The 22,922-nt window shown below is 46.0% G+C and overlaps 1 protein-coding gene across 1 annotated transcript in view; it reads left to right on the forward strand.

Annotated features, from left to right (window-relative positions):
• Positions 1-2,797: 2,797 nt before the first annotated feature.
• Positions 2,798-22,922, forward strand: part of BLACAT1 (BLACAT1 overlapping LEMD1 locus) — an 82,024-nt gene continuing 61,899 nt past the window's right edge. The window contains exon 1 of the mRNA XM_083444650.1: positions 2,798-3,109. The gene's annotated coding sequence lies outside the window, so the exon portion shown is untranslated. The remainder of the gene's footprint in view (positions 3,110-22,922) is intronic.

Raw genomic sequence — 22,922 nt, forward strand, 5'->3', positions numbered from 1 at the left:
ATTTCTTCTGTCTGCACTCCTCCCAGTTGTCATTCCTTCTCTGGCCACTTTGTGGATACACAAGCTGACAGTCTGTCTTCAGGCACAACGGTCATCTGCAAGTGGTTGGTGTTGCAAACCTTCATGTCTCGTTTGCAGACTTCTTTGTAACATGGAGTTAGTCTGCCAGTGGGTCTGGTGCCAGAAGCCACCAGGATGACCAAACCATATTCACATTTGAGGCACAGTAGCATTGATTACTGGGGTGCCTCGCCAAGCACCCACATAGATACCAGGAGATTGTACACGGTAGGATAGATGATTGGTATAGCCCAAATCCTGTATTACCCATAATACCACATGTGCCACTAGGAGGCAGAACTTTGATGGGACTTTGACATTGAAAGGAGCTTGAAAAAATAGAATTGAGCTGTTGTTTGTCTTATGGCCTGCCAACACACACGATCATTCCTAGTTTAATGTTAGCACCTCATGATAAGCAAAAGAAAAATTGCAACAAATAACAGGGGGCCATCCAGACATCCTTTTTATTGTGCATTCATGGTCATTTGTGCTCATGATGATATTGGGGTGGTTAGAAGCAAGCCCAGTTTCAATACTGTTGGCACCTGCAAAAGTTTCAGGGCTAATATAGTGCTTTGTTACCAGTCTGTGGATGCTCTGCAGCTTCCTGCTGAAATCCTGTAACTTTTCATATCACATAAGCTCCACCTTCGTTGTGCTACAGGGCAAGAGCATCCCTCTAGATGGCGCTAATGAGGTAGCCTTGAGGAAGCATCGCAGAATGACTAAAAGAAGCAGAATGATGTGTAGACAGTCCAGCATAAATTCACTATTACTGTGTCAATATCAAAGCAGTGAAAACCCTCCAGTCCTGAGGGGTTGTGAGTTGTATCCAGTGCTGTTGTGTGTGAGAGGAACAGACTTCTACTCACACAGTGGGACTTTCCTTTCCTTTCCTCCTTGCTTTGCCCCCTGCAGCAATCTCAAATTTGGTTTCAGGGGGTTAGGAGAGCCTCCACAATAGATTTTGGGGGTGTACAGGAGTTTGCAGAGGGGAGGGGAGCAAAAAAGTGAAGCCCTGTCTCAGAGTGGTACTCTGTTCACACTGCTCTGGACTCTGCTCAGTTTTCTTTCCTGAATAATGACTTTGCTACTGGCGCAAAGAGCCAAATACATACTTTTTGTATGATCTTATTGGACTTATTAGTCACTTGTCATCCAAAGGTCTCCAAGCAACACACAGCAAAAAACAAAAAAATAGATATGCAATACATAATACCATGGGGGGAAAGTGGGAGGGGGGTCATATAATACACTAGTATTTCATATAACATAACATCCATTAAAAACTTATTCAAATAATACACAAAGCAATACTGTGACCCACTAACTAACACATAAATAAAAATAACAAAGCAATACTCTCACCCCTAATTAGCAAATAAACAAAAATAAACAAAACCTCAACCTCCCCCAGTCCAAAAATCATTTACATCGAACCAACAACTTTCCCCCTTTAACCTCCCCAGCCCTCCCTGAAGCCTGGTGTCAAGGCCAGCTGTTACAAATCAGTGGTGGGTGGGTCCAAGTGTCCTCCAGAGGTGGTCTGACATCTTTCCTTTCCCTTCAGGTTGGAGCAGTAGCAAAACAAAGCAGGAAGGTGGTAGCAAAAGGTTTACCTACTTTGCAGTTGACTTGGCTATTGCTCCTGTCCTGCTGCTGGTTGTGGGGGGTAAAAAGGGATCCCTGACCGTTAAGTCCAGTTGCGCTGGGGTTGCAGCACTCATCTCACTTTATTGGCCGAGGGAGCCGGCGTACAGCTTCCGGGTCATGTGGCCAGCATGACTAAGCCACTTTTGGCGAACCAGAGCAGCGCACAGAAACGCCGTTTACCTTCCCGCCGGAGTGGTACCTATTTATCTACTTGCACTTTGACATGCTTTTGAACTGCTAGGTTGGCAGGAGCAGGGACCGAGCAACAGGAGCTCACCCCATTGTGGGGATTCAAACCGCCGACCTTCTGATCGGTAAGTCCTAGGCTCTGTGGTTTAACCCATAGTGCCACCCGTGTCCCTGGTGGTGGAGGGTGCTTTCTATTTAAATTGTACTCTGTTCTTTTGATTCCATTTATTATCCTAAATATAATATGTATTTTATTTCACAACAGAAAAGTTTGTGCTTGACCATTTAAAAAGCAATTTCAGGTTGCATTTATTTTGAAAACAACAACAACACAACTTCAGTTTTGAAGTATAATTCTGTTGACACATGAACACTTGCTTCCAAATTCTTATCAATAGCTTGTGTCCCTTTGAATCAATAGGAAAAGACAATGGCAAGTTCACCCTTTGCACAATGCATGTTGAAGGTTTGAAGAACACGATGAGGACCAACTTGAGCTGATCCAGTTGTGCCATCTTTGGAAGCTACTGGAAGCTACGGCAGCAGGAATTCTCTTAGTAACTAGACACGGACATGAAGGGCAGAAAGCTGAGAAGTAAACAGGGACATTTGGCAAATACAAATTTAGCAGAGAATTAGCACCAGGCCTAATAAAGAGCAGCATGAAAAGCTGCTGTTTGCCATGGGAAGCATCAAGCCCCGGAAATTACAACTCTGGTGCCATATGCTGAAACAAGACCCATGCATATGGAAGGAGCTGGCACAGAGAAACTAGCCGTATCATTGAGGGGAGCTGGACATCTCCGGGTACCATTTCCAAGCAGAGCCGCTTGAGGGCAGACTTGACACGCGCTGCCTTTCCACACTCGCTTTTTCGCCCGGGGAAGAAGTCAGTCTTTTAATTCCTCCTCCTCCTCCTCCTCCCAGCACCAAAGGGAGCAGGACAGTGACACAGGAATAAGGGGAACTGAGGCGAGGGATGGCATGTACAACCTAACGTACTAGCACAGCTGCCGAGGAGCTGAGCCAATGGCTGCGCAGCCAAGTCCACCCATCCAGTCCTGCTCTCAGAGCCTTAAGTTACTGCTTTGAACTACCCTCCTTGCTCAGAGAGGAACATGATGATGATGCTCAGTGTGAGTGGAAAGGAAGACCCTGCTGACAGTTAGATGACATGGCCCCTGACAGGGATTGCTGCTGAGAGGTACGTGGTTTCTTCCACAGGCCGAAAATGCAAAGCAATTGCCTTGGGGGTGCAAGCTAAGCACCAGCATTATTAGTATTATTGTTTTCATTTTTAAAAGCAAGGGAAAATCCGGCTTCTTCTAAAAATTATTCATCTTGTCCCCTCACTCCAGAGCTTACAATGCTCAGCTGATTTGTGCATTTCTTAATGTTCCTGGCAATACGCGGTGCAGAGGCTGAGTAGATACTTCAGGGTACAGTGGGGGGGGTACCTGTTAAGGCTGCTAGTTCTGGGTGAAGGTTGGCTTCTGCATGGCATGAAGGTTATGTGATGTCCAGGGGTGTCCATGTGTGTAGGTTCTGGATTTAATGCTTTGCACTGAGATATCCATAGTAAAAAACGAAGAGCATATGTCCCAGTGGAGGTATGTGTGTGTCCATGGACAAGCAAGTCTTTCTTCAGACGTAGGATTGCAGCAAAGTTTCTATTGTGAGGGAGATTTGCAATGCAGCCTCTTATAAAATCAGCCCAGGGACCTGTGTTGAATAAGCTGTTTCAAGTCTTCCTCCTCCCTGCCAAGCATAGGCACCAGCTTCCTATGTTTTCTTTCTAGAATGGTGTCTTCTCTCTGTCAGTCTGTGGGACACAGCATGAATTCTCCTAGCCCCCTCTAAAATGGGTAAGGGATGCTAGTTTATGAGGGCACATATGCAGTTTCTTCAAAACTGCAGCAAGAAAGCAACGGAAAGGGCAGAGGGGTGAGGTTCAGCAATAGAGCAGAATAATGCACTGCCATATGGCAAGAAATCAAAGCTCATGTTGATGCCGTATCCTGCTTCAGGGTCAGAGGAAGACACTGAAGTGATCCCTTAATGTTATTGTCACATGATGGTCACATGATGCATTTACAAACGGCAACTCTCAAAGCACAGAGAGCTAACTCCCTTGGTTATTATTTTTTTTAAGGAGTTTTAAATGGGAGATGTAGTTCTTGATTCAATGTGTATGCTCACTCAGCTCAAGATTGCTGCAGTATGTGTGTGACAGTGACTTTTACACTTATCGGGTGGTGTGGTAATTGGACAGATTTTGATCTCTGACACACATATTGTCATTCTGGTGATGCAGATAGCTATCTCAAACAACCACCGCGTCTAAACTGATATATAAGAAGTTGCATTTGCACATTCTTGCAGAAACTCGTTGGCGCTTTATTGTTGAAATTCTATAACACTTTCTTAGGAGTCACACCCCACGAAACTATCTTCTGAGGAAACACACCTAGGACTGTGCTGGAATGAATCATTGTGGAAGGCACATTCAGGGACCCTTTAGACCGGTGTTTTTTGCAGGTGAATTCTGGAACATGTCATCGATGGAATCATAGTACATTGGTGATGGAGTTATACTGGACTCCACTTTGGAGTTATACTAGAGGTCATTCTGCATTCTTAGTTCTGCAACACTTCTTCAATTGCCACATCCACACCATACATTTAAAGCACCATGATGCCACCTTAAAATGCTTGGTTTCACCCGAAGAATTATGGGAGGTGTAGTTTGTTAAGGGTGCTGAGAGTTGTTAGGAGACCCCTCACAGATTCCAGTTCTCACAGTGGTTTAACAATCAACCCCTCTTCACAAGGAACTCCAGAAATTGTAGCTTTGTGAGGGGGATAAGGGCCTCCTCAGTGCCCTTAAGAAACCACAGCTCCCAGAATTCTTTGGAAAAAACCATGGCTGTTTAAAGTGGTTTTGTAGCATTTTGAATGTATGGGGTGAACATGGCCAATGCCCGCACATTATTGCCATCTGGAGGGGCACTCTTGCACTACAGCGCAGCAAAAGTGGACTATTTTTTTTTAACAAAAACAAAAACCTAGAACATTTGCTGTATGAAAAGTTACAGGATTTTAGTAGGAGGCTACAGATATGTCCCGATTGCACACAAAGCAGTATGACAGTGCCAAAAGTTTTGCAGGCACAAATGGTATTTAAAGTGTGATCGCATCTAGTCGCCCCACATCATGAGTATGAATCATGATGAATGCTCAGTGAAAAGGACATCTGCAGACATAAAAGGTACGTTGGCATATAGGTACCTTGAAAAGCAATGGAGTAAGCCAGAAAGCACCTGTGTTCAGTTGCTCGTTCCGATGCACATTTTCATGTGCTTCCAATGTACTTTGGCAATTCATAAAAGCATCCTGTTAAAGCTTCCAGAGATGTTCGAGCCTGTGGGTGGACAAATGGAAAATCCCATGGAAATAGAAACAGGTCTCACACATTCCTACTCTCACACACCTACTCAGCTGGTGCTCGCAGAGAATGCCGAGTTCTGCCTTGACAAGACTTCAGTCTGCAGGAGGTCTGCTTCTGATGTTTGTTCCTCCAGATGGCAGGGATTCATCCTAGCGCCTGGTAGGCAGGGATTGGCGCTTAGGGTCAGCTGACTGAAGGCTCAAGCAGACTGCTATTGATAGCACAAGGTAGGACTTTAAATGCGCCTCATTTATGGAATCACATATTACAAAATTAATAGAAGAGGGGGTGTGTGTGATGATGATAATGATGATTTGTCAGCACCACAGCATGTGGGAAGAGGTCCACTCTTTGCTCTCTTGCTGCTTCCCCCACTCTTAGTAGCAGTAACAGGACACTGAGGGGACGGGGGACGGGACACTGGGGGTGCAGAAGAAGATACCAGAGCCTTAAGGACATTTGCAATCTTCAAAAGGAATCCTGCCCAACATAAAGGCCTTGCTTGGGCCAGTTGCAGTCTCTCAGCCTGACCTACCTCACAGGTTTGTTGTGAGGGTGAAATAGAGCCAAGGGGAAAGCTGTGTGCACCACCTTGAGCTCATTGAAGGAAAGATGGGATACAAATAAGTAATAATAAGTAATAAAATATTGCAATTCACTTATTATAAATCTATTGTGGTATCATAATGTATTTATTATACATCTGCACTTGAAACACTGTGTACAGTGGTACCTCGGGTTACAGAGACGCTTTAGGTTACATATGCTTCAGGTTACAGACTCCACTAACCCAGAAATAGTACCTTGGGTTAAGAACTTTGCTCCAGGATGAGAACAGAAATCACGCGGTGGCACGGCGGCCGCAGGAGGCCCCATTAGCTAAAGTGGTACCTCAGGTTAAGAACAGTTTCAGGTTAAGAACGGACCTCCGGAACGAATTAAGTTCTTAACCCAAGGTACCACTGTATTGCTTACCCCGTCTCCTAGAGCTGGAAGAAGGTGCAGAAAGGGCAACCCAAGTGATCAGGGCATTAGAGCAACTTTCTACCCACAGCAGCTACCACACTGGGAGGTTTCTTGGGTTAGAAAAAAAGATGATTTTTTTTGTGGTGGTGGTGGTGGTGGGGGTTAGGCTTATTACATGATGTATAGTGTGGAAAGGCTGGGTGGAGAAAACCTGGATTTAGCCAATGAAATGTATCTGAAGTAGTTTGAGGAGTGACAAAAGCCAGTATTTATTTGTGTGGTGCACCACTGTTAATCTGAGGAATTCATTGCCGCAGAATGTGGTGGTGACCACTTGCTTAGATAGATTTAAAGGGAATATAACATACAAGCACATACATTAATGGAGGAAAATCAACTGTGGACTACTTGCTAAGGTGGCATAGGGTGTGTGTGTGTGTGTGTGTGTGTGTGTGTGTATATATATATATATATATATATATATATATATATATCCCATCTTTCTCCCAGTTGGGATATATGAAACTTTCCTTCATATGCCTGTTGCTGTGGAGCAACAGCAGGAGAGGATGAATGCCGTGTCTGGTCGATCACTGTGGGAAACAGGATGTTTGGTTCAACTGAGCTCTTTCTTATGCTGTTACAATAATGAACTCTGGCTCAGAGTGGCAAGGGGCCTACTCACCTGTTCACACGCTCTCCTTTCCAAGGGTGCAAAGTGTTAGTCTCAATCTTGCCCCCTACTGACTAGAGGCATGCCTGGTTGCTTATACGTGACAGGAAGTCCTACAGAATTTGGTGGAGTTTCCTTCTTGAGTAGACACGCATTGCAGTGCAAGCTCCTTCTTGAGTAGACACGCATTGCAGTGCAAGCAGACAGTTTGCTCCCTTCATTAGCACCCCCAACACCACCAGTTGAGGTGGGCTGCCTTTCCCCACCTCAGGGGGCCAGGGAACCTCTCTGTCTGGCTCCCAGGCCACTCCCTACACCAGCCTTGCTTCATACCCTCTTTTGAACTTAACTGGAATGCGCCCTTGAACTCTGATGGTCCTCGCTTGCCTGAAGGAAAGTCAGAAAGGGATGTGGGTAGAAATCAGGCTACTGTACAAAGATACTGTTTGTTCCTATTGCTCTATTCACCTTTGCCTCTGGCCTCAACTGCCATGGAAGGGAATTTCCCTTGTGTGGAAAATGGTTCCTCACCCCTGCCCTACCTGACGATGACGCTAAGGCTATTGATGCTATTCAAGAAAGAAATTAAGATGCTTCCTAAAACTGTACAGTCATACCTCATGTTGCATCCCCTTCAGGTTGTGTTTTTTTGGGTTGCGGACTGCTGAAACCTGAAAGTACCGGAATGAGTTACTTCTGTGTTTCAGCAGTCGCGCATGTGCAGAAGCGCTAAATCACACTTTGCACATGCACAGAAGCACCAAATCACAACCCACGCGTGCACAGACGTGGGTTGCGAACACTGCGGGTTGCGAATGTGTATCCCACACGGATCACGTTCGCAACCTGAGTGTCCACTGTATAATGAGCAGGAATGAATGCCCTTTGGTTTCCCAGAGGAGGCCTCCTGGCTCTTCAGGAGCTCCCCAATGACTTGTCCTCCAACTGCCAGATTGTCGGTCCCCAGAGTATCTGTTTTCCTCTCCCCAAACCTCCTGGTCCTGCACCTAAAGCACCAGAGACTTTTCTCCTGTGGTATGTGACAGGAAGGGAACCTTTTCAGCAGAGTGTGACACCACCAGCACCAGCAGCCACCCCGTTCTGGCGTGAGGGAGACTGTCCCTCGTTAATCAGCATTTAATTAAAGGACATGCTGACATTTGGAAATCAGAAGCAAGTCTCCTGTGTGGGCTGGCTCCCTCTCCTTGCCTTCATCTTGCCTTCTCTCTGAATCACTTGCTGACATTTTGCCAGACGGCCATGCATTTGTCTCCTTCCCCTTTTCAATTTAAAAAATAAACAGAGGAGGAGGAAAGCTGCACGGCTGCTCCTTTGGGAGAGGATGATGCGAGGGCCTCGGAGGCTCCGGCAGTCAATGGCGGGACTGCGCGTTGCTCTCAACAGTCTGTCAAGACAAGGAACGAGCAGACAAGTGCCTAATTACTCCTTGTTGTAAGCCATGCCAAAAATTCCTGCTAGGCCTCGTCTAGACGGGGTGCAAAGGGCCGCTGTCAGCTTTTGCTGCCATTTTCTAAAAAGTATAGTGTAGTGAATGCAAGCAATCCCTGCATGTCATGGCTAAAGCATGATGCTTTCCTTGTTATTCTTTGGATGCAATCCTTTGTGCACTGACTTAGGCTCACATTCTACTGAACTAGATTCTACACAGCCATACTTTCCCCATCTCAGACACCTTTTCTCCCTCCGGTAAGGTCAAGCCAGTCCCATAATATCAGCTGTGCTGATAATATCTAATGTAGATTCTTATATTGTCAGGAAACTAACCACTCTTGCCTATTTATACAAGTTGCTAGAAAAACACAAATCTAGTTTTGGGGTGGGTGGGTCAACTCATGTTAATTTCAGGGGCTTTTTAAAATATGGATTGTATCCAGCGAAGTCATCCTGTTTATACAATGATTTCCATCTGCTCAACTGGACTTCCTTTCCTTCTGCCCCCTGTGCATAGGAGCCAGCTCCTAGGGGCCAAGATCCCTTTGCCCCCCCATAAAATATTTGAGGGCCTGGATTGCCCCCCCCCCCCGGTTGGTGGGCATTGCTATTCAAATGGTGTGTGCAGGCCACATCTTGTGATCAATTACGCATGGAAGGACTTACCTGGACCCCCCAATATTTTATTCAAGTTGGCACCCCTGCCCCCATGTGCCCCCATGTGCTCCAGAGAGGGTTGGAGAACCCCCAGAACAGACAGGGAGAAGCGAAGGAGAGGAAGTCCCCTTGCGCAGGCAGAAGAAACGGGGCAACTTTGCTGGATACAGCTCAGTGTATTTATTTTAATTAGTGGCAAAGGGTCTATTGAAGCCTCATGCCCTGGAAAAGATCTTGCTAATTATGAATGCAACAAAAACCTGGCTTCATAAACTATGAAAGGTTTTTCCTCGTTTGCCCGAGTGAGGAAGAAACCTTGAGAGCCCTTCCGCTGCTCATACAGAAGAATGTATAACAGCAGCCATGCATTTATTTCAACACATAAAGCAAAAGGGAACACCTGAACAGTCAAGAACAATTCCCCCTCCTGCAACCGAGTGCCTCAGCGGTGCTATTTATCTTTCAAGTGAACATCTGCAGCAATCTGGGTGAGAACTCACCAGCCCGGCTGCCCTTACCTTCTGAGCGGTAGGCCGGCCGATCTGGACGGGGCTTGAAAGTGCAGCTCAGGGTTGCAACCTGAAGCTTTGAAACAGCTGAGCCACATCCCAAGCACAGTTTTCTTAAACAAAGACTACAACGAATTCTGAAACAGGCAGGTTACTGTTTCCTAAACCAACTCCCTTGGTGTCCTGGCTCCTGCTTGAAACATGCAAACAGAGGCTGTTACTTGTTAGTAAGAAAGCTATCTTTATCCGGGCAGGCAATGGTACAGGCTCCGCAGCAGATACAGTGCTCAGAAGCCATGACTCTGGGGTTCAAGAACAGGGACTCCTCCAAGGTCACACCCTTCCCAGGCCTTACTTTGCACCTTCCTCAATGGCCTTTGCCTGCCTAGAATGTGTCCTTGAGCTGCCTCTTGCTTGCCTGGATGTGTGGTGTGTGTGTGTGTGTGTGTGTGTGTGTGTGTGTGTGTGTGTATCTAAAATGACCTAATTGCTGAATGACGGATGTAAAGTAGAGATGTGGTGAAGTTTCATTCAGGGTTTACAGCAAGGGTCAGCAAACTTTTTCAGCTGTGGGCCGGTCCACTGTCCCTCGGACCTTGTGGGGGACCGGACTATATGGGGGGGGGGGGGGAGAGAATGAATTCCTATGCCCCACAAATAACCCAGAGATGCATTTTAAATAAAAGGACACATTCTACTCATGTAAAAACAAGCTGATTCCTGGACTGTCCGTGGGCCAGATTTAGAAGGTGATGGGGCCGCATCTGGCTCCCAGGCCTTAGTTTGCCAACCCATGGTTTACAGCATCCCCGTTCCTGAGGTGCCTGAAACACTGACATCACACTGCAAGAGCATTCTAGATTGATGAGCAGATAGACTCCGCAGTCATTTGAGGCAGACGTCCATCTTGCAAACTCCCACCCCACCCCCCGCATTAGGTGCTTCCTGCCTCCCATACCTTCTGCTACTTTTGAAGCTGGTCCAGAGTTTTTGTTTATCTCTGAACCCATTCCAGGGACGGAGAAATGCAATCAGCAGTGAGCGATGGGGAGAGGAAGGCGAGGTGGGGGCGGGGGGGGGGAGCCTTCACCATTCGCTTCCCCTCGGCTGCTCATTTCAGCCTTCTTTCAAGCAGAAATTACTCGCATTAATCAAGGGAGAGAATGTGTTTGCAGCCCTGCGAATCTGGTGCCGTGGAATCAAATTCCATCAGTGGCAGCGGGAGGACAGCAGCCTCTATCTCTGTCACACATGGCCTAATAGAGCCATCACCGGAGGAAATTGGATGTGAGAATTCTCCCAAATAAATCTGCCCTTAAAAATACCAGATCTACATGACAAATGGATGCTCGTAACAGAAACCAGTTCAGATGTCCAGTGTGCCAAATCAGTATGGATCACCCTGGCATTGGCTAAGGCGGCGGGGGGGGGGAGGTTTTGCAGAGGAAGGGTCTTCTAAGTGGGATTGCGACAGGCTGCAAAAGGAGAAGGGGCACAGCAACTTTCTTGATCACAGTGCAGGATATAAGGATTTGGGGGTTTTGTTGCTAGGTTAGATGTGTGGATTCTAGGATAATAACATAGGAGCCAGGACTTCTGGGGAATGTATTGCTGCTGAATTAAGAAACAGCTCTCAAAACCTTTGCAGGGGGGCATTTCCCTCCAGTCATTCCTCTCCCCACCTGGTTTGGGTCTTCAGCAGCCAGGTGCACATGTTGGCCCATACCTACCCATTCTCTAGGTTCGTTCCCAGAGGCACTATGAAGGTTCCTCACCGTGCTATAATGCCCTGAATGTAGGTATTATGTTTGAATTTATTCACCTACCCCAGAACACTGAGACGGTACAGAGAGGCAACTTCGTTACATGCAAACAGCACTATTAAGTGCATTGTCCAAGATCACAGAGGGAGGAGGAATGGAGCTCTGTTGCAGAGCAGCAAAAACAAAGAAGTGTCTTGTGGTTTCGCAGATTTATCACGATGGACCAGAGCCCTCTTCATCAGAGTAAAGAACTGAATCCGACCTCTCTCTTTTTGCAGCTCTGTTTAGCAGACTATTTTTCTTCCATGACAAGAAGCAAGGGGAGTTAATGTCCCAGGTCTTGCTGCTTAATTATAAGCAACACTGTAGCTTCTGGCAAGTGCAACCATCTTCCAGGCGTCCTGGTCTGTGCATTTATCCTGAGCTCTCTAGGTGCTTTGAAGGAGCTATAGTGTTGCCACTATCCGGGGGTGACAGCTGGTTTATTTTTAGTAGTGGGACTGGGAATAAGAGGGTTGATTTGCGCTTTGCCTTAGGGTGAGCCTTTTGCCTGTGTGAGGGAGACACTCATGTCGACTGGAAGGGATGATCTCACCATCTAAACATCTTCTGTGTACCAGGCGGAAAGGTCTCCAGCTGGGGCAAATTACTGTCACTCCTTTCAGATCAACAAAAGGTTGGAGATTTACATCCTGCTCAGGAGATGCAGGTTTGAAGGCCAGAAAGGATAGTTTTGTAGTCGGTAGGATTAATCTGCTCAGTTGCCAAGGCCAGAGGATTTCCACCACCTAGTCACACTTGTGTGAAGTGTGTCTACTTGAGTTGCTGCTGTCTCTCTGGGTTAAGCTTATGGTGCTGTAACAGGGATGAGTGAATACGTCCATGTCAGTTTCTCCCTCATTTTTTCAATCTTAAATTGGGTTCTCCATATTTCTCCCATCAGTTTGTGAGTGGTTTGGGGTTTTTTAAAATAAAAATTTCTCATGAAAATCAACCAGCATTTCAGCATTAATTTACATTAATTAACACACCACATTTTTGTTAACAAATTTACCTAATATACGTACTGTTGCAAAGAAATTTTCCCTAATACAATGAGTTTTTCTATATTATTTTCAGTAATATTTGCATTTATATGCACACTTTACCCTTGTATATGCATTTTTATACACGTCTGGAAAACTACATTGCAAAATCCATAGCAGTGCAAGTTTTGAAGGATTGCTGTGTTTCATTTTGCATATTGTGTGGATTAGGTAACTTCTCATTTAAATGTGAATGGAATCAAAGTTCTTCCCCATCTCTTTCCAGTTAAAATGTTGGCACAATTTTATTTTTTAAAAAATAAGGCCCCTACCCACAATCCAGCCCACCTCATAGTTTCATAGTTAATAATTAAATTGGGCTATTCATTTCCAGACTGGTTTCAGGCTTATCCCCCTTCACCTAGTCTGTTCCTAGGTTCCATCTCTTTGTCACACACTAGCGGGTGGGGCCATGCAGATGTCAACACTGGAAACAGCACCTTCTTCTGCATAGTTAATATTGCACACTGAATGCTTGGAAACTGCGATATCCCCCGCAGCAAAGTACAGCCCTGAAGGAACAAGATGGGACTGTGTACAATGAATGAGAAAAACACATTTATTCTGCAATAAGCTAAGGGGCGAAATCCCCCAGTCAGTTGTTATGTCTCTTGCAAGATATTACATTTTTCCAGCTTCTTCGCCCCATTCAATAGGTGTCCACTTTGCAAGGAAGTCATAAAGACAAAAACCTGCTCTGGCTTCTGCAAAGGAGTTAATCACTTTCTCCCACATCAGACTGCAAACTCGTCTTGCCATTGTTCTGAACAGTGCCCGCCCTGTACCCCTATCTATTCCTTTTCAACTGTGTCTGTGCCTGTGGAGCCACTGAATGCCTTCTGTTCTTTGCTTCATACCCAGCAGCACCAGATGATTGAATCTTGACCTTTATTGTTGTGCTTTATTAACTCTCTGTCTTACTGTGTGAGGACTGAGCACCATGGCAGGTGGACAGGGAGACAAATGCCATTTCCAGTACATGCACATACCTGGGGGTTGTTGGACCACAAAACAAAAAATTCGGAGTGAGTTAGTGCTGTGGATTTCTCAAAGGTTTTCTGTTAAAGAGGCTTCCAGTTTTTTCTGCCTCATTCTCAGGGCACTTTAGAATGTCTTTAGACCAGGGGTCTGCAACCTTTAAGACAAAAAGAGCCACTTGGACCCGTTTCCGAAGAAAAAACAACAACTGGGAGCCGCAAAACCATTGCGACATTTAAAACAAATATATCTCCGGAGCCGCAATCTGACAGCGGGCGGGAAGGTGACGTCGGGACAGTGCGTGACTAACGCACGCACCGCCCCCATGCGACGTCACAGCCAGTACAGCGCCCGCCACAGTGAGGAGTGTCGGGGCGCACAATGCGCCTCCTCCCCTCACTAGTATCCACCCCGGAGCCGCGGCAAAGATGTAAAAGAGCCGCATGCGGCTCCGGAGCCGCGGGTTGCAGACCCCTGCTTTAGACCGTCAGTGGCTTTTGAGCTTGTTTTGTTGTTGCAAGGTGGCCGAGAGTGGCGTGTCTGTCACACACTAGCGGGTGGGAAAGCCAGCAGTCACCAACACGGCACCCTCAAGCATGAACGCTCCTCCAGAGGTCTTCCCTAGCACTCACAGGGTGCCTCTGCTACTGCTCAAATTAGGCTTGAAAGAAGCATCCTATTATAGTCAATAAGACAGGTTGTGGTTTGTGTTTGGTTGCGCTTCGAGGCCCCCAAGCCCTTCCCCCATAAATAACTTCACACTGACACTTAAATTTTAGTTTAAGTTATTGGGCAAAATTTTAGGCCACAACTTTATTAATTACAGCAAAGTGAGCAGTGTTGGCTTAGGCATTGGCAACAGACTATAACTGACTCCTGCCTCTCTGGCTGGTAGTCTGAAAGGGTAAACACCAAACGAGGGAGCAACATCAATGAAGATCAACCGAAGCTCACCCCGGGGTTCCTGTGGTCCTGGCATGGCCCTAGCCCCTCAAGTGGACTTCGGACGAAATCCAGGGCCCCCAGATTCCTTTATCGGAATACCCTATTTCTGGAGGGGCAATTGATGGCCGCACCTCCCCTCCCACATACTTCAATAAGCCAATGCCTAACCGCCAAACATTACAAAGGGGGTAGGCGAAAACCAAGTGGCCACAGCCAATCTGCCCAATGGAAAAAATTCCTACCCAGCCCCTGCTCCAAAGCAGGCAACCCAATCCAAAGCAAGGCCAAAGACCTAAAATTAGGGAGGGAGGGTGGATGTTCAGCATCGCAAAGCAAGTGCCCCCAATCAAATCACGCTGCTGCTTCTATAGGCCTCAGGAATCATGCCACTTGCCCTGATTGGCCAAAACAGCCTGGCGCAATCCCAGGCCTAATGGTTAAGGCTTGGGCCACACCTAGCTACAACCCACCCTACAGGGGTGTCCCGGGGGGCCGAGTGCAACCAGGACCCTCATTAAGTAGGATCCCATTTGTGCTTCGAGGCCCCCAAGCCCTTCCCCCGTAAATACGGTAACTTTACACTGACACATAAATTTGTGTTTGGTTGTGGACTACTTCCTATGTTCAGAATGGTTGAATTGCCCTTATGACAGCAGAACCGGGTGGGAACCTGTGTAGCTACTAGGGCCTACCCTGGTATACCTGATTGCAGTTTGTGCATTGCCCATGATATTTCTCCAGTTTGCAAATATCCCCACAGACTCAGAAAGGGTTGGCGACCCCTGCAGTAGACGTTTCAACAACACTCTCCCGCTTCTCAGTCATCCTTAGTTGAAAAAGCCCCATGGGTGGAGTTAACACAGGAAGGCTTGCCCTGGTTTTTAATTGAGGGGCAGGAGTGTAAAGTGAGATGTTTTGTAGAACGGGAGAAAAGGGCACTCAGGAGCATCCCTCAGCTACCCCATAAATAAGCACAACAAAACCCTTTCATCCCACTTATGAGAATTTCACCAAAATTTTCTCTCCTGTTTGGAGATTGCCTGATGCAATTTCTTTCTCATTAATGATGGAGAATGGTAGTGTGTGTGTGTGTGTGTGTGTGTGTGTGTGTGTGTGTTTGGCACTAGCAGGATTTGTGACTGGATGGGAACAAAGAAACAAAGATCTCTGTCTTCTTCAGCAAAATCTTATTGGGTAATTTTAAGCAATCTGACACAAAAAGCATGGCACTGTCTTCTTAGATGTTATTAAGGCCCCCTTCATGCATTATGCACATGAAAGTGTTTCCATTAGGGAAAGCAGGACCAACATTGTTCCTCTTTCCACCAGTGCCCCTTGATGTCTGTACCAGACCCATAGCTATGGGGAGGCTAGTCGGGATTTTTGCCCCAGGTGAAGCCTCCAGAGGGGCGCCATTGAGGCTCCCAGCCTGTGTGTGCGTACACAAATCCACATGGGTGTGTGTGTGCCAAACCAGTTCCATTGACCTGGGTGCAAAAAAAAGCCTAGTTTTGCCCCTGGTCTGCACTTTGAGCATGGAAATCTGAAGAGGGGAAGCCTTTCTACTTCTGTTTCTGTGTGATCTGGAATACTGCCCGCACAGGGTTGGAGATGCATAGAGTTCTATGCACATAGGCCCCACTTCTTCAGATGTCTATACTGAGGGCAAGTGGCACAGCCCTCTTCCTCTTCATTGCATGAATCTCCCTTCCTACGTCTGGTGCACCAAGGGGGTTTCAGACCACATCCAGAGAGTAGCTTCCTCCAGAAATCACAGCTCTACATGAGAAAGGGAATTAGGTTTTTCTGCCAAAGTGGTACCTGCCAACTAACACAGTGGTGTTTTTGTTTGCTTCTGTTTTTTGCTAGTAACTAGTTTAGGCTGTGTTATCTGTGCTTTCAGGGATCAGCATAGATTGTATGCAGCTAATGGTGCCTTGGTTCCATGCGCTTGGGACTTTCAAAAGCTTCCCGGAAAAAGCACAGAGATTTTCACAGCAAATATAAATGAAAACAGGTAAAAGTAATCAGGGAACCAGAACTGGCTATAGCTCCCTGTCAAGTGTAAACCCAGGTTTATTGCCCAGTAATGTGTGAAACAGCCAGCTGTAAGCCAGCCCCAGTGCCCCTGTGTTGCAGATATTAGTGTTTGTTTTGTCCTTCAGTGTTACCTTTCAGATGCTTCCTGCACATGTCGGGCTTCTTCTCACATTGTGGACTGTTAATATGGGTCAGGTGAGTCCAATTCTGACTCATATTTTTTCACCTTTGAGGGCATCAATTTCATAGTTGGAACCATGTGGAAGAGGAGCGGCCTGTCTGCCAATGGTGCTTGGGCGCCGGCCACATTCAGGGAGATGATATGCAAATTGCCTTAATTATGCAAAATATAATTATATAAAATCAAAATTACATGAAACAGAATTATGCACCTTAGCTGCATCCCTCCAGCTCATGACAGATTTCAGATATGCTTCTCAGTGCAGAACAAGTTGCCCATTGCTGCATTAAATTCCCAGGTTCTTTCTGTTATTTAAAAATTCAATTTCCCCCATGGAGGTTTAGAAGTATTAAACAAAAAAGGGAGGGGAGTGGAAGGTCCCAATATGCTTGGAGTCCCAGGACTCCAAAATCTGAGGAACTGCATTTTTAGATGATGCATATCAGATGTGCTGCTTCTGCAAGCCACATCCACTACACTAGAAGCACACCTTTTTAAAAAATAAAAACAATTTCCAGCCAGCCGAAGTAGAATTGGCCTTGTCTCTCATTCCTAGATGCTATGGGAACCCTAAGATTTTGTATGGTGAGTACTATCCACTCCCCACATTTCACCATGCTCCACATTTCTCTCTCTCTCTCTCTCTCTCTCTCTCTCTCTCTCTCACACACACACACACCTAACAGGGAAAATGATACCATAGTGGTAGCACTTTCACCATGATATTAGCTGTAAAGTAAACTTGTGCCACCAGGATCTGAGACCATGAGGACTAGAAACTAGGATTAATTTTTTTTTTATAAAGCTGAAATCTGGGCCCATTTGGCACACATGCTAACTTATATATGCAGAGTCCCAAGTACTGTCAACAAATCTAAAATTTGACAAATAATTTGACACACACACAAATTCATGAAGAGGCACGCAGACACCTTGCACAATTCTGAACCATCTAACATAACCGTATCATATATTTGCTGGAAGGACTCCAATAACTGACCCAGCACAGTTCCCTTAGTGAGGTACAGCTAAACATAGTCACATACTGCTGATGAGAGGAAAGTGTGTGTGTGTGTGTGTGTGTGTGTGTGTGTTGAAAGAGAGAGGGGAGTGAATGTGCCTCTGGGAGCAAAGGCCCCATTCCCACAGGCAATACCAGAGGTGGGGTCTACTTGCTAAAGCCTGACAGGCAGCTTGCTGGCCGCAAGGGAATATTGATTACTTTTACAGTGTAAACTGACAGAGCCTATTTGGATGATGTAATGAAGACAGATGATTCTGGTCTCCTCTCTGCTCAGCTTGGAGGAGGAGCTGAGGAGGGGGAAAGGAATCATCAATCAGATCCTGAAGACACACTCCATCGCTTTCTCCACCTTTGCTCCCCCCGCCTGGTCCCTTTCTCCCATCACATTCCCCCAGGCCTCTTTGTTCACACCTCTAGGCTATTCCGCACCCCTCCCTCCCTTAACCTTCTTTTCCATTGCAGCTCATTTTCTCAGAAATGAGCCGGCTCCGTATTAATTGCCTTGCCTTCACCGATGCAACAGCCGCTGATCATTCCGTTCTCATTAGTGCAGGCTCTGCCCGTGTCTCTGAGAGCTGGGGGAAGCCATTCAAAGCCCTTTTTAATAAGCAAAGAGATGAAACAAGGTATGGCTATTGAACGACTAAGCCAAGACCTCACAGCAAGTGTGTGTGAGAAAGAGGACAGGGATCTGAACTGATGTCCACGGTGGATCTTGCTCCTGCAGGAAGTAATGATGGTCACCACCTTGGATGGCTTTAAATGGGGATTGGACACACTCGTGGACTGTCAATGGCTATGTCCTTCCTCCACTGTTGGAGGCAGTATTCGTTGCTGGGAATCAGAAGTGGAGTGAGTGGGCATGTTTAGCCTGGAGAAGAGGAGGTTAAGGGGTGATATGATAGCCATGTTCAAATATATAAAAGGATGTCACATAGAGGAGGGAGAAAGGTTGTTTTCTGCTGCTCCAGAGAAGCGGACACGGAGCAATGGATCCAAACTACAAGAAAGAAGATTCCACCTAAACATTAGGAAGAACTTCCTGACAGTAAGAGCTGTTTGACAGTGGAATTTGCTGCCAAGGAGTGTGGTGGAGTCTCCTTCTTTGGAGGTCTTTAAGCAGAGGCTTGACAACCATATGTCAGGAGTGCTCTGATGGTGTTTCCTGCTTGGCAGGGGGTTGGACTCGATGGCCCTTGTGGTCTCTTCCAACTCTATGATTCTATGATTCTATGATTCTATGATTCTATGAGTGCTGTTGCACTCAGGTCCCGCTTCTGGGATTCTCATAGTCATCTGCTTGGCCACTGTGATAACAGGATGCTTGACTAGGTAGCCCATTGGTCTGATCTAGCAAGGCTTCCCTTGTGTTTGTGTATAACCTAGACGCCACCTTATTTTTGACCAGTGGCCTTTTTCTTCACTACTTTGTCACCAATCCCCCTCCCATAAGTGTATCTGTGTTGTTTGTTTAATAACAGAAATGATTTATAGCAGGGGTCAGCAAACTTTTTCAGCAGGGGTCCGGTCCACTGTCCCTCAGACCTTGCTGGGGGCTGGACTATATTTTGAAAAAAAATTATATGAATGAATTCCTATGCCCCACAAATAACCCAGAGATGCATTTTAAATAAATATGTAAAAACATGCTGATTCCCAGACCGTCCACTGGCTAGATTGAGAAGGCGATTGGGCTGGATCCGGCCCCCGGGCCTTAGTTTGCCTACCTATGATTTAAAGCCTGTGTTTCCACACTAGATGCCAAAGTCAGCTAACATCAATATAAACGCAAAAATGCACAGCAAAATGAATGAATAAAAAGTAGAAGATTTGGGGAAATGTCCCCTAGTTCAGTAGTAGATCACCTGGTTGCATGCAGAGGATGGCGGGTTTTAAACCGCTGCCAATCATTGCCGATAAAACTGGACTAGATGGGCCAGTGATATTTCACAAGGATAATCTATACCACAAACAAAGTGAGGAGAGGAAAGGTGGCCTTCAACAGGAAAGAGGAGAGTTCCCCACCCTTGGTGTAAATAATGGGGAAAAGATGGCTCTACCCTCTCTTGGAAACTATTGTCTGTTTCCAGCTTAATGAGGAGATGGGAAGAACTGGAACAATGATGACACCCCTGTTCCACTGCCCTGTGCAACGTGCATGCGACAGATGTTCAGAAAAGTAACGAGTTTGCACATTAATTTCAGGAGCTACTGCCCAATTAATACCTAGGGTGGGTGGAAGGGGTGTGCCTGCAGGGTGGACGGCTGTTCTGCAACACAAAACTTGCTAAGGATTCTGCAGCTTATACTGTGGGGGAGACCGATTCTGAAATCTGCCTTTCCTTCCATTTGTGATGGTCAGTACTGAATGCCAGGGATGCATACGTGATTCAGATAATGTTGACCTCATTGGTATTCTGCCGTGCAACTTAGGACGCACCTTTTCATTCCAATTTATGATGCAGAAAGAACTATTATTCCTTACTTGCTATCAGCTTCTACTATGCATGACTGTTAGGACTGAAATTGCATTCCAGCTTTTTTCCGGGTGCCCGTGCTTCCTGATTTCAAAAAGACACATGGGGAAAGTTTCTTTATGGTGTCTTCCCCTGAGTTTTATTTGAAGTGTGGGAAGCTGGAGCAGCAAGGACTCCTGAGAGCAGCATACTTAGTGATTTTGTTTTTAAGTTCATCTTGGAGTGCTGGATTAGGACTTGTGAAACCAGGCTTCCAGTCCTCACTTGGCCAGGGAGCTCACTGGGTGACTTTGGGGCAGCCATTGTCTCTCAGCCTAACCTACCTTGCAGGGTTGTTGTGGAGATGAGAATAAGTGTGTTTGCCACTTTGAGCTCTTTGGAGAAAAGGTAGGATATAAATGTAATAGCAAATAAATAACAGTGGCAGGCCAACTGTATTATGAGGATGGGGCACTGAAAATTCATGCTATGTGTCACATTAGTGACCTCTAGGAGCAGGGAAAACTTCATAGGGGATTTCTTAAAGGCCTGGATACCTCTGTCTGTTGTATGCAGGGATTAGGATGCTGCTATAGCTATGATACACAACACTGCTACTAAAGAAGAATTATAAAACCAGACGGTTAAATATCTCTCCATTCCAGCTCCTGTTTCAAATAGAGAACAACTAAATATTCATAGACAACTTTCAATCAATCTGATTGCTCTACTGAATTTTCATGGTGCTTCCATCAAGAACTTTAAGTTCAGATCTGCCTCATATGTGCTCATGAATGATGCTTCTGAAAATACCATTATGTTTGCAAATGCTGCTTTTGAAGTTCACAGAGGTGCGATAATTTTGTTGCTCATTAGCTCTCATAGTATTTGAGATGCTTTAATCTGGTGTTGCTGAATGGTTAATTCAGTGTCTACATCTGATTACTTTGGGGACACACAGTCTTGATTATGTACTTTGTGGTAGCTTGACTCCATCTCAGGTGTGCTATGAATATAAAAACAACCTGCCCGCCTTGATTCTAGGTGATGGGAAGTTCTGAAAGAAAATGAATAGGCCACAATTTAGATTTGGGTACTTGTCAAAGAAAACCACAAACTGCACATCTGTACAGCACATTAAACCTCTGGCTGGCATAGTATCTTAAATTATATTCAAATCAGCTAATATCTGTGCAAATAAAAGACTTTGACTTTTAAAAAAGGGGGTGCAGTGGGGGAGGGCCGCCCCGGGTGTCACCACTGAGGGGGGTGACAAAATGCTGGGCGGCACTCACCGCAGGGCCTGCAGTGTGCCCAAGCCATGTGTCTCACTTGGGAGTGACGCGGTGGCTTGGGTGCCCTCAGGCTCTGCGCTGCCCAAACGGTGTGCCCGCCACCTCCCCCTCAGCTGTAGGGCAGGTGAGTGGGAGCAGGCAGGCAGACTCCACGGAGCATCCTGCCCCGGCTCACCCCGCCCTGCGTGCTGCCCCAGGCACCCAATTGGCTTGCTGTGCCGCTTGATACAAGATTTTACATTGGAAAAGAGGGCTGTGGACTGAGCATCATAAGCAGACTGCTGGGTGAAATGTGTGAATGAGTTCATTTACTTTTGCAGTTATCAGTACCAAATTTCACAAAACAAGCTGTGCCATTTTTGGATGCACCCAAAAGTGCCAGAGCCCCTTTTGCAGAGTTCTGCATTTATCTAAATTTCCCTTTCCTATCATTTCCTTTGGGTCTGTGGGATACCAATATTCTGCATGTGCTCTGGAGATAGTGAGATCTGTAGATACAGCCACCAGTGGCAATCATACGAGAGTCTAGACACTAGATGAGCAGCAAACTATATCTCCAAACTGTACTCACCTCTTTGCCAGGTGAGTCATAGGCAGAGCCCTCCATCTCTGGGTAGATCAGTCTGGTTCTGCAGAACTGGACTCCTATTGCAAAACATTTCTTAATGGCAATTCACTTCATGAAAAGAATTACAGAAGCAAATCTTCAGCGGCACAGTTATTTTTAGTGACCATTCATCCACTAAGAACAAAAGTTCTGTCAAGCTCCATTGTGAGGATCATGCAAATGAAAGCCACCAAGCCAAATAATAACAATAATAATTTTTTTAAAAAGAAGCCCAGCTAGGGCTGACAAATACCCCTTCCTCTTGGTTCATGTGGGAACCAATGACACTGCAAGCAATAGCCTCCAGAAGATCAAAAGAGACTACGAGGCTCTGGGCAGGAAATTGAAGCAATTAAATGCACAAATCGTCATCTCATCTGTCCTCCCAGTTGAACGACGTGGCCCAGGGAGAGAGAGGAAAATAGTGGAAGTAAACAGCTGGCTTCGCAAATGGTGTAAACAGGAACGGTTTGGATTCTTAGATCACGGACTGCAGTTTCTTGAGGATGGACTTCTGGCAAGCGATGGGCTGCACCTCACAACGGTTGGGAGGAATGTTTTTGCCAAAAAACTCAGAAACCTCATCAGGAGGGCTTTAAACTGACTAATGTGGGGGAGGGAGACAGTGCTCCTGAAGGAAGGAGTCTATTAATTGATGAAGATGATCATCCAAATGTCATAGACCAAATGGAGCAAACAGCAAGCAGACCTAGTGGTGGGAGGAAAAAATCCTTAAATAAGAGACACGGGGGAATGACTAATGGACTTCAATGTCTGTACACTAATGCACAAAGCATGGGAAATAAACAAGATGAGCTTGAGCTCTTGGTACAGCAAACTAAATATGACATAATAGGCATCACTGAAACCTGGTGGGATAAGTCCCACGATTGGAATGTAAAAATGGAGGGATACAATCTATTTCAGAGAAACAGACC

The sequence above is a fragment of the Podarcis tiliguerta genome (assembly GCF_965153285.1).
Source record: "Podarcis tiliguerta genome assembly, chromosome: 6".
Taxonomy (NCBI): Eukaryota; Metazoa; Chordata; class Lepidosauria; order Squamata; family Lacertidae; genus Podarcis; species Podarcis tiliguerta.